Here is a 12,453-nt window from a genome sequence, read left to right on the forward strand (position 1 = left end):
GAAGTCTTCCTTGTTCTTGAATTTCTTGGAGTAGTTTGAGGAGAATCGGTGTTAGTTCTTCTTTGAATATTCCATAAAACTCCCCCATGATGCCGTCCAGGCCCAGGCTTTTGTTTGCTGGGAGATTCTTGATTACATCTTCAATTTCCTTAGTTGTTATTAGGCTGTTCAAGTTTTCTATCTCTTCCTACTTCAGTTTTCGGAGAGTATGTCTTTCTAGAAATTGTTCCATTTTGCCTAGATTGTCCAATTTGTTGGCATATTATTATTATTCACAGTATTTTTGTATTTCTTTAGTGTCAGTTGTTACTTCTCCTCTTTTGTTTCTGATTTTGTTTATTTGGGTCCTCTCTTTGTTTCTTGGTGAGTCTAGCTAAGGGTCCATCAATTTTGTTTATCTTTTCAAAGAACCAGCTCCTTGTTTCATTGATCTTTTGAATTGGTTTTTTTTTTAGTCTCTATGTCATTTATTTCTGCTCTGATCTTTACTATTTTTTTCTCTTCTACTTGCTCTGGGTTTTTCTTTTTGTTTGCTTTCTAGTTCTTGAAGTTGTGAGGTAAGACTGTCAATTAGAAATTTTTCTTGTTTCCTGAGGTAGGCCTGTAGTGCTATGAACTTCCCTGTCAGGACTACTTTTGCTGTGTCCCATACATTTTGTGTTGTTGTGTGTTCATTTTCATTGGTTTCCTGGAATTTTTTAATTTCTTCCTTGATCTCCTTGGTAACCCATTCATTGTTTAATAATATGCTATTTAGCCTCCATGTGTTTTAATGTTTTTGCTGTAATTGATTTCTAGTTGCATGCCATTGGGATCTGAGAAGATGCTTGATACGATTTCAGTCTTCTTGAACTTGTAGAGGCTTTGTGGTCTTTTGAGAATTTACCATGCGCACTTGAGAACAATGTGAATTCTGCAGTTTTGGGATATAATTCTCTGTAGATATCAAATCCATTTGATCTGGTGCATCATTTAGAGTCTCTGTATCCTTGTTAATTTTTTGTCTAGAGGATCTATTCAGTGATGTCAGTGGGGTGTTGAAGTCCCCTGCTATGATTGTATTGCTGTTGATTTTCTCTTTTGAAGACCTCCAGAAGTTTTAAAATATATTTTGGTGCTCCTATATTGGGTGCATATATGCTCACCAAGGTTAAATCTTCCTGTTGGATAGATCCTTTCAATATTATGTAGTGACCTTCTTTATCTCTAGTTATGGCCTTCACTTTGAAGTCTATTTTATCAGATATAAGTATTGCTTACCCCAGCTCTTTTTTCCTTTCCATTTGCTTGGAAGATTTTTTTCATCCCTTCTCTTTCAACTTATTTGAGTCTTTTGTTGTGAGGTGGGTGTCTTGCAAACAATATATATATGAGTCATGCTTTCTTATCCAGTCAGCTACTCTTTGTCTTTTGATCAAAGCATTTAATCCATTTACATTTAAGGTTATTATTGGTATGTACTTATTTATTGTCATTTTGTTTATTATGATTCTATTTTTCTTACTATTTCTTCTACTAATTATAGCAGTCCTTTTAACATTTCTTGCAGTGCTGGGTTGGTGCTAATATATTCCCTTAGGCTTTTTTTTTTGGTCTGGGATGCTCTTTATTTCACCTTCCATTTTGAATGATAGCCTTGCTAGATAGAGTAGTCTTGGATTCAGATTCTTGTTTTTCATTACCTTGATTACTTTATGCCATTCCCTTCTGGCCTATAGCGTTTCTGTTGAGAAGTCAGCTGATAGCCTAAAGGGAGTTCCTTTGTAGGTAACCTGTTGCTTATCTCTTGCTGCCTTTAGGATTCTCTCTCTGTCTTTAATTTTTGGCATTTTAATTATCATGTGTCTTGGTGTGGGTCTGTTTGGGTTCTTCTTACTTGGGGCTCTCTGTGCTTCTTGTACTTATATGCCTTTTTCTTTCACCAAGTTAGGGAAGTTTTGTCACTATTTCTTCAGATATATTCTCTAACCCTTGCTCATTTTCTTCTTCTGGCACTCCTATAATGCAGATATTGTTATGTTTCATGTTGTCCCACAATTCTCTTAGGCTACCTTCCTGTTTGTTTTTTAATGGTAGGTGCCCCTAGTGGGAACCGAACCCGGGACTCTCTGGTCTGCAGGCTGACACTCCAACCGCTGAGCCAAACCAGCCAGGGCTCTTCTGCCTTTTTTTTTTCTTCCTGCTTTTTTAATTATTATTATTATTATTAATTTATGTTCTTCCTGTTTTTTAATTATTTTTTTCTTTTTGGTTCTCTGATTGGGCGATTTTTTTCTACCGTTTTCTAATTCACTGATCCGATCCTTATGCCCTCTAATCTGCTTTTTATTCCTACCACTGTGTTCTTTATTTCTGCTGTCATTCTTCATTTCTGGTTGGTTGGTTTTCAATGCTTCCATATCTTTACTCATGCTGTTGAACTTTCTCATGATTATTACTCTAAACTCTCCCTCTGATATCTTGCTCAATTCCCTTTCATTTATTTTATCTTCTGTCAAATTATCTTGTTATTTCATTTGGGATTTGTTTCTTTGTTTCACCATTTTGGTTGTCTCAGTGGTTATTTTATTTTATTTATTTTTTTGGTACGTGCCTCTAGCAGGGACCGAACCCGGGACTCTCTGGTCCACAGGCCGATGCTCCAACTGCTGAGCCAAACCGGCCAGGGCCTCTCAGTAGGTTTTGAAGCCTGCCAAATTTTCTCAGTGGGTGTTGGTGTTCTGCTGTGGCTCCCTCTACTGGGTTTGGATGAGTGTGGGAGGACCATGTTAAACACCACTGTCAAGTCTTACTTTCCTGGGTAGATTCCTGAGTTAGTTTTTAAAATAAAGATTTGGCATACTTCTGTGCTCCTGTAGCACCCAACATAAGAAATTATACCAATTTGTTTATTCTCGTCTTTTCTACTAGGCTCTGAGATCCTTAGCTGTTCTTATCTCAGTGTAGTTGCCTCTACCCTCTCCCAGTTGTTTTCCCTTAAATTCTGTTTTTTTTTCTGTGCAGGCCCTGGCTTGTTTGGTTCAGTGGTTAGAGTGTTGGCCCACAGACCAAAGAGTCGTGATTTGATTCCAGTCAAGGGCACGTACCTCAGCTTCAGTTTGATCCCCAGCCCTGGTTGGGGTCATGCAGGTGGCAACCAGTCGATGTGTTTCTCTCACACAGATGTTTCTCTTTCTCTCTCACTCTCTCTCCCACCTTCCCTCCTTCCCTATCTGAAAATCAATGGAAAAATATCCTCAGGTGAGGATTTTTTAAAAAAGTGTATGTTTATGTATATATACACATGTATAAAAAAAAATATATATATTCTAGAAATTTATAAAACATATATATATGTTTATAAATAGAACTGATGAAGTGTTAAAATGATTGCTTCTGGGGAGGCAGTGGGCACATGAGGTGGGAGGAGACATTGTTGTCTACCTTTTGTGTACTCGACACATGTATTACCTTTTTTTTTAATCCTCACCCAAGGATATTTTTCTATTTATCATCAGACAGAGTGGGAAGGAGGGAGGGAGAGAAACATTGATGAGAGAGAGATACATCGACTGGTTGCCTCCTCTGCATGACCCTGACCAGGGCCAGGAACAAATTGTAACTGAGGTACGTGCCCTTGGCCAGAATTGAACCCTCAACTCATTAGTCTGTGGGCCGATACTCTAACCACTGAGCCAAACTGACCAGGGCTGTATTACCTTTTCAATTGAAAATATATTAATTTTAAAATGAACATTCCACTCTGGCCGGTTTGGCTCAGCAGTTAGAGCGTTGGCCTGTGGACCAAAGGGTCTCAGGTTTAACTATTGGTCAAGGGCATATGCCTCAGTCAGGATCATGCAGGAGGCAACCAATCAATGTTTCTCTCTCACATCGATATTTCTCCCTCTCTCCCTCTCTCTACCTCCCTCCTCTCCACTCTATCTAAAAATCAATGAAAAATATCCTCGGATGAGGATTAACAAAAGAAGAAGAACATTCCAATAATTATAGGCAGTACCAGCCACCCTTGTTTTATTGCACTTCACATGTGTTTTTTACAAATTGAAGGTAAGACCCTCCACCAGCAAAAAGTCTACAGCCCACTGTACTGTGATACTCCCTTTATTACAGTGGTCTGCAAGAGTACACTGTAGACGCTGGAGCAAGAGGCAACCAAAAATGGAAAGTGATACACACAGAAGAAAGGGGAACTAGAATAATGTGAATAATATTATAGAAATACAAATAAAGGATACGAGGGTGAGGATTTTGGTTTATATTAAGAAAACAAGGTAAATAAAAAATCGGGAAATGCATACAATGAGCTCCAAGGAAATTCAGAAGCCAGCATTAGAACAGGGGTGTGGCAGGTCAAGCAGTTTAGGGGGACCATGCATCCAGGTAGCAAGCTCAGAAGGCAACACAAGAGAGCAAGGAGAAAAAGGCTGCCCCCCAGCAGGAACAGGATGGACCCTCCACCCCAAATTTCATTCAGATGGCAAGACTAATGATGCCCCCCCCACACACACACACACCAAGAGGCATGAAGAGGTTTCATTCTTTTTTTTTTTAATCCTCACCTGAGGATATTTTTCCATATTTTGTTCAGATAGAGTGAGAGGAAGAGAGAGAGAGAGAGAGAGAGAGAGAGAGAGAGAGAGAAACATCAACATGAAAGGGACACATCGAGTGGTCACCACCCACATGACCAACCAGGACCGGGGACAAACTGCAACCGAGGTACGTGCCCTTAGCGGGAACTGAACCCAGGTCTCTCTGAACCGCAGGCCGACGCTCTAACCACTGAGCAAAACTGGCCAGGGCAAGAGGTTTGACTCATATAACAAGTCCTTCTGGGGAGACCAGGGCAGGCCTCCCAAGTTTATCCAAAATGGCTTCAGAGATCAAGGGGGTGGGGCTAGGAAGGGGTTGGTGAACTTTGCACCTCCCGTAGCATCAAAGGAGGGCGTGCGCATGCTCTCAGCTGCCCAGATGGGCACGAGGGGAAGAGGCTTAAAAGCCTCATATGTCAAACAGGAACAAAATTCTGAATTTCCACTGCCCTGTGTTTAAGATTGATAAGGAGGGAGTACTGCTTTGGAGAGAAAAAGATACCCAACAGACAAGGATAAAAGTCTGAAAAAGACACGAGAAAGAAAGAATGGCTCTGGCCGGTTTGGCTCAGCGGTTAGAGCATCGACCTGCAGTCCGGAGAGACCCGGGTTCGGTTCCCGCTAAGGGCATGTACCTCGGTTGCAGTTTGTCCCCGGCCCTGGTTGGCCGTGTGGGTGGCAGCCACTCGATGTGTCTCTTTCACGTCGATGTTTCTCTCTCTATCTCTTCCTCTCTCTCCCTCCCACTCTATCTGTGCAAAAAATGGAAAAATGTCCTCGGGTGAGGATAAAAAAAAAAAAAAGAACGAACTAAAAGTGCCAGGCAATCTCAAAAGTGACGTAAGGAGTCAGTGGACTTCAAGCAAGGTGGCTACGATGTCAGAAAGTAACTGTAGAATTTGAACTTGAAGACGAAAATGAGAACTCATGGGAAAGGTTTTGTACAAAAAAAAAGGCTTTTAATATATCAGTATTAAATTTCTTATTCATATACATTTTGCTTGACAAAATATTTGAGGTGCTAAGACCAATATAAAATCAAAGTTAGAAAATACATCTAAAAAAGAGCAAGAAGGAAAATATGTCTCCAAAAGGATGTGGAGGGCAGGTGCAGGAATTCCACAAGGGGGAGTCAGAACTCCCGCGCTCAGGCTCTGAAGCCAGGCAGCAGGCTGTCAGTCTGCACACACACTGTGTGACTTGGACTAAATAAGTGACCTAACTGTAAGCCTTGGTCACCTGCTCTGCAAGCTGGGGATAATAACAGGACCGATGGAGTGGTTATAATGATGAAAAGCCATAGTGTATATAACCTACTGAGCACAGGGCCTGGCAGTTTAGACAATGTTGCTATTAACACATTCATATAAAAACATTTTGACTATGTGGCAAAAAAGGGAGGCGTGGGAGAGGCTCTGGAGCATGTTTTATCTCATTTAATCTCCGCAACAAACCTGCAAGGCAGGTCCCATTACTGTCTCCACTTGGCAGATGCTGAAATAGAAACATAGGTGTTACCTCACTGGTCCAGGTAGGCACTGGAGCCAGCATCCAAGTACAGGTCTGCACGACTTCAAAGCCTCAGCTGTCCTGGACCGAGATGCTTTCTTTTGCTACTTGTTAATGGATATTTTCAAATGGGAGGAGAGAAGAAGAACAATGGATCTTAGAAACAAAAGAAATGTGTGAAAGCCTATAAATGCATATGAGTCAGAAGAATGAAGCCAGAATATGAAATACATTTGAGAATAAAAAAATAAAAAAGAAGTGGGGAAAATAATGGCCATATGCATATTGTGTTAAAAATATGCAATGTTTGGGAAAATTTTCTTGGCTAGGTGATGGGGAAAATTGTATGAGCATGTGTAAAATGTTAAGATAGCTTTTATAATTAAAACCTGTAAGAAAGAGATAGGAAATTGTTTTGGCAAAATAAATAGTACTTTACCAATAAGATATTGTAAATGAGGTATTCTTTAAATGTTTTTTTTTGTTGGTTTTTCATGTTCTAACTACGGCACCTTTTCATGGCTACAATCTCTTAACTTTTGCAAAGGAGAGGGAGGTGCTCAATAAATGAAAGGAATGCATTTATCCAAATACCTCCACTTAACAGAATCACTTAATTTCCCCTTTTTTGTTGATTTTTTTTTGGGGGGGGGGTCTCTTTACTTGAAATGACTGTTCCAAGACAGATTCAAAGAACAACATTATTCTTTGCATAGACATACAAGGTGGGGCAAAAATAGGCTGTTTGTATGGGAAATAAAACTTTTTCAAAGTTGTTTTGAGTCTTCTCAGTCTTTTGACTTTCCATATGAATTTTAGAATCAGCTTGGCAATTTTCACAAAATGCCTGCTAGGATTTTAATTCAGCTTTGTTGAATCTTGAGATCAATTTGGGCGAGCTGATAACAGTACTGATTTCCAAGTTATGAACAAGGCATATCTCCATTTATTTGTCTTCTTTTTCTTTTACACCTGTTATTAAAATTATTCCTGAGAATTTTTTTGTCTTCATAACAATATTGTTTTTAAAATTTTTTTTTTTTTTTTTTTTAATCCTCACCCGAGGATATTTTTTCCATTTTTTTTTTTTTTTTTTTTGTGCAGATAGAGTGGGAGGGAGAGAGAGGAAGGGAGAGAGAGAGAGAAACATCGACGTGAAGGGACACATCGAGTGGCTGCCACCCGCACGACCAACCAGGCCGGGGACAAACTACAGCCGAAGTACGTGCCCTTAGCGGGAACCGAACCCGGGTCTCTCCAGACCGCAGGCTGACGCTCTAACCGCTGAGCCAAACTGGCCAGGGCTGTTTTTAAAATTTTTGATTCTCCTTTGCTTGTATATAGAAATATAATTAATTCCTGTATTTTAAGCTTGTATCCTATAAACTTACTAGACTCACTTACTGGTTCTAGTAGGGTTTTAAGATTTCATCTGATTTTCTACATAGGGGAGCATGTCATTTGCAAAAAAGAGACAGTTTTACTTCTTTCTTTTCCAATATGGGTGTTGTTTTGTTTTTTTCTCCTGCCTTATTGCACTGGCTAGAATGTTCAGTGTTGAGAGTGGGCATCCTTGTCTTGTTTCTTCTGATCTTAGGAAACAATCATTCAAATTTTCACCATTAAGTATGATGCTAGTTGTAGGATTTTAAGTCAGTGTCCTTTATCAGGTTAAGGAATTTTCCCTCTATTCTTACTTTTCTGATAGTTTTCATCAGAGATAAATGTTGGATTTTTCTCAAAATGTTTTTGCATCTACTGAGATAATTTATATATTTATGGATATGTAATTTTTACTTTGTTAATATGATGGATTATACTAACATTTTCAAATGTTAAAACAATCTTGCATTCTTGGGATAAACTTGGTAAAAATATATTATCCTTTTTATATATTTTGAATTCAGTTTGCTAAAATTTTGTTTAGATTTTTGTAATCTGTGTTTATGGCTTAGGGATATATTGGTCTGCAATTTCTTTGTAATGTCCTTGTCTGGTTTTGGTGTCAGGGTAACCCTGGAGCCACAGAATGAGTTGGGAAGTATTCCCACGTTTTCGGTTTTCTAGAAGAGTTTGTGAAGAATGTGAAAATGTTTAGTAGAATTCACTGTGCGGCCCTATGAACCAGGAGATTTCTTTGTGGGAAAGTTTTGAATTACAAATTCAATTTAGTCTATAGATACAGGGCTATTCAGGTTATGTATTTCTTCCTGGGTAAGCTTTGGTAATTTGTGTCTTTCAAGAAATTTGACCATTTCATCCAAGTTGTTGAATGTATAAGTACAAAGTTGTTCATAATATTCCCTTATTATCCTTTTAATACTTGTGGAACCTGGCGTGATGTTCTTCTCATCCCTGATATTGGTTACTGGTGTGTTCTTGCGTTCCTTCCTCATCAGTCGCACAGGGCTTCGGTTTCATTGATTTTATCTGTTGTTTCAGGCTTTTATTTCATTGATTTCCACTCTGATCTTTATTATTTCCCTTCTTCTGCTTACCTTGGGTTTAATTTGCTCTTATTTCTCTAGCTTCTTAAGATAGAAGCTGAGGTCACTGATTTGCAATCTTTCTTGTTTTTAATATAGCTTTTTATTGCTGTAAATTTCCCCCTAAATATTGCTTTATAGGCACCCCTCAAATTTTGGTAGGTTGTATTTCTATTTTCATTCAGTTCCAAATACTTTCTTTTTTTTTTTTTATCCTCATCTGAGGACATTTTTCCATTTTTTGTACGGAGTGGGAGGGAGAGAGAGGAAGAGAGAGAGAGAGAGGGAAACATCGATGTGAAAGGGACACATCGAGTGGCTGCCACCCGCACGACCAACCAGGGCCAGGGACAAACTGCAACCGAGGTACGTGCCCTTAGCGGGAACCGAACCCGGGTCTCTCGGGACCGCAGGCAGACGCTCTAACCGCTGAGCCAAACCGGCCAGGGCCCAAATACTTTCTAATTTCCCTTTTGATTTTTTTCTTCCACCCATGTGTTACTTAAAATATATAGGATCCTATATACTTGCAGATTCTCCATAGATCTGTTATTAATGTCTAATTTAATTTCATTGTAGTTAGAGAAGATACTTTGTATGACTTGGATATTTCAAAAATGTATTGAGTTATTCGACCATCCACAATAGGATCTATTTTGGTAAATGTTCCATGTGCACTTGTAAAAAGAATTACATTCTGTTGTTAGGTGAAGTTTTCTACAAATAACAAACAGATGCAGTGGGTGGATAGTGTTGCTCAAGTCTGCTGTATCTTTACTGAGTTGATGTTTATATGTTCTGTCAATTATTGAGAGTGGGGTATTGAATTTAAATTGTGAATTTTTCTATTTCTTCTAGACGTTTCTATTAGTTTTGCTTCATACATTTTAACATTCTATTAGGTACATAATTATTCAGGATTTTTATGTCCAATTGATAAATTGATTCTTTTCTTTTTCGTCTCATATGCTATTTGTACTTTGGCTTTGTCACCTTTTAGATTAATATTTTTAATGACTTTATTTCCTTTGGCTTATTAGCTATAAATTTTTGGTTTAGTTATTTTAGTGATTGCCTTAGGCCTTTCAGTTTATATCTATAACTCATCCCAGCCTCCCTTCAGGTGATAGTATACCACTTCACATACATTGTTAGAACCTTACAATAATACATTTCCATTTCTCACTTCCAAACTTTTGCGCTGTTCTATATTTTACTTGTGCATATGTTATAAACTCCACACTACATTGTTAATATTGCTATTTAAATGATCAATTATTTTTTAAAGAGATTTAAATATTTTTTTAAATCTTATATATTTATTCAGGTAGTTGCCATTTCCATTGTTTTTTTAAGAATTTCTTTTGTAGCCCTGGCCAGTTTGGCTCAGCGGTTAGAGCGTCGGCCTGCGGTCCGGAGAGACCCGGGTTCAGTTCCCGCTAAGGGCACGTACATCAGTTGCAGTTTGTCCCCGGCCCTGGTTGGGTCATGTGGGTGGCAACCACTCGATGTGTCCCTTTCATGTCGATGTTTCTCTCTCTCTCCCTCCCACTCTATCTGAACAAAATATCGAAAAATGTCCTCGGGTGAGGATAAAAAAAAAAAAATTTCTTTTGTAGATCTAGATTTCTATCTGATATAATTTCCTTTCTCCTGGAAGGACTTTCTTTAACATTTATCATGGTGCCAGTGTGCTGGTGATGAATTCTCTTGGCTTCTGTATGTCTAAAAATGTCTTCATTTGGCCTTGTTTTAGAAAGATATTCTTGCTTCATATAGAATTCTAGGATTTTTCTTTCAATACTGTGAATGTGCTGTTCCACTGTTCTCTCACTTGCATTATATCAAGTGAGGAATCTGCTGTTAAACTTTACCTTTGTTCCCCTGCATGTAATGTGTCTTTCCTTCTGGTTGCTTTTAAGTATTTTTATTTATTTATTTTTTACTTTATTACTGGTCTTGAGCAATTTGGCTATGATGAACTTTGGTATCATTTTATTCATGTTTCTTGTGCTTGGGACTCAATAGACTTTTCAGGTCTGTAGATTTATAGGGTTCGTAACATGTGGAAATTTTCAGCTTTTAAATAATAGTAACAAAGTTTCCAAACTTACATGTATTATAAAATTATGTATTTTATGACAGTATCAATATCCTAAACTATACCAGCAATATGAGTAATGTTCTACAAGTTACTCAATATTTTTTGCTTATGCAAATTTTAGTATCTTTAAGGATTTGAATAATTTAAATATAGGGTATGTGGCTTCATATCAAATTTTATGAGTAGACTACTAGAAATGAACTCATGAATTAGTTTTCTTTTAAATTGTATGCTCCAGTGTATATTATCAAGTTAATAAAATGAATCAGTGAGCAACTAATAATTTGAGGGGGGAAGCAAGAGATTTCTTATTGATTTAAAATATAGTTAGAAAAAATATAATCTTGGTATTTCACCTTTCACAACAGCAACCATGACACCAAATTTGATAAAATGCACTTGATGAGAAATATGTAGTACTTTTGTGCAGAAAAGCATGTATCTCCATGGGATCTAGGAAATGTAACTAAATGGCGAGAGATATTATTTTACTCACATCTCATATGAGACATATCTTAACATTGAACAAGAAACATCAATGTTATATAAATGTCAGTTAAAAAAATGTAATCTATAAATCAATGCTATCACAAGCAAAATCTCAATTGGCTTGTTTTTAGCATGCCTAAATGATCTAAAGCTTACCTACAAATATAAATCATAGGGAAATGGGAATTCTGAGAAAGAAAAGTGGACTAGTTCTATGGTAAGACTACATACTATGAATCAATAGTGACTTTTTAAATGGGGTAGTAGACCAATGTAATCCAATACAGACTGGGATTTAATCTATGATACGGATGGAATTTCAAACCAATGGAGAAGAGATGGACTATTCAATACATGGCATTGGCAGAACTGCTTGTTATGCCTCATTCATTTTTTTCTTTTATCCTCACCTGAGGACATTTTTGCATTCATTTTCAGATAGAGCAAGAGGGAGAGAGAAAGAGAAACATTGGCGTGAGAGAGACTCATCTACTGGCTGCCACCCACACGACCTCAACCGGGGCAGAGGACAAACTGCAACCGAGGTACATACCCTTAGCGGGAACCGAACCCGGGACTCTCTGGTCCGCAGGCTGACGCTCTAACCGCTGAGCCAAACCAGCCACGGCATGCCTCATTCTTTTTATCAAAAGCAATTACAGACAAATCAAAGATTTAAACAAATCAAAGATCTAAAATATAAAAATTCTGAGTAAAATATGAGTAAATTATTCATATCAACTAAGAGTGGAAAGGCCTTTTTGAAAGTGACATAAAGCACCAACTGAAAAATCTAATTAAAACAAATAAAAAAAATACATAAAACTAACAAACGTTACCTAGAAAAACATCAACAGCAAACACACACCATACACAAAATCAAAAGATATATTGGGGAAAATATTTGTAACTTATCCTTGGGCAAATGGCTTGCCATATATATATATCCCTTAAAAATCAACATGAAAATAACTGGCACAGATATGAACCTGTAATTCAAAGAAGATACACAAATGATTGAAATACGTAAATATAGGTTCCACCTTACTAATATAGTGAAAGTTCAAATTAAAGCAAAATTAAAATCTTTTAATAAAACTGATAAGCAATAAAAAAGTATAGTATTTAATATACGGGAGCATATTAATTATGATAAGGCTGCACTGCTGTAAAGTGGCCTAACACAGATGCTCATTTCTCTTCTATTCCATACTCCCTGTGTGAATGGTCCCGGTACACTGGGACAGCTTTGCAAATGGGGACTTGCCCT

The sequence above is a fragment of the Molossus molossus genome, unplaced genomic scaffold (assembly GCF_014108415.1).
Source record: "Molossus molossus isolate mMolMol1 unplaced genomic scaffold, mMolMol1.p scaffold_m16_p_14, whole genome shotgun sequence".
Classification (NCBI taxonomy): domain Eukaryota; kingdom Metazoa; phylum Chordata; class Mammalia; order Chiroptera; family Molossidae; genus Molossus; species Molossus molossus.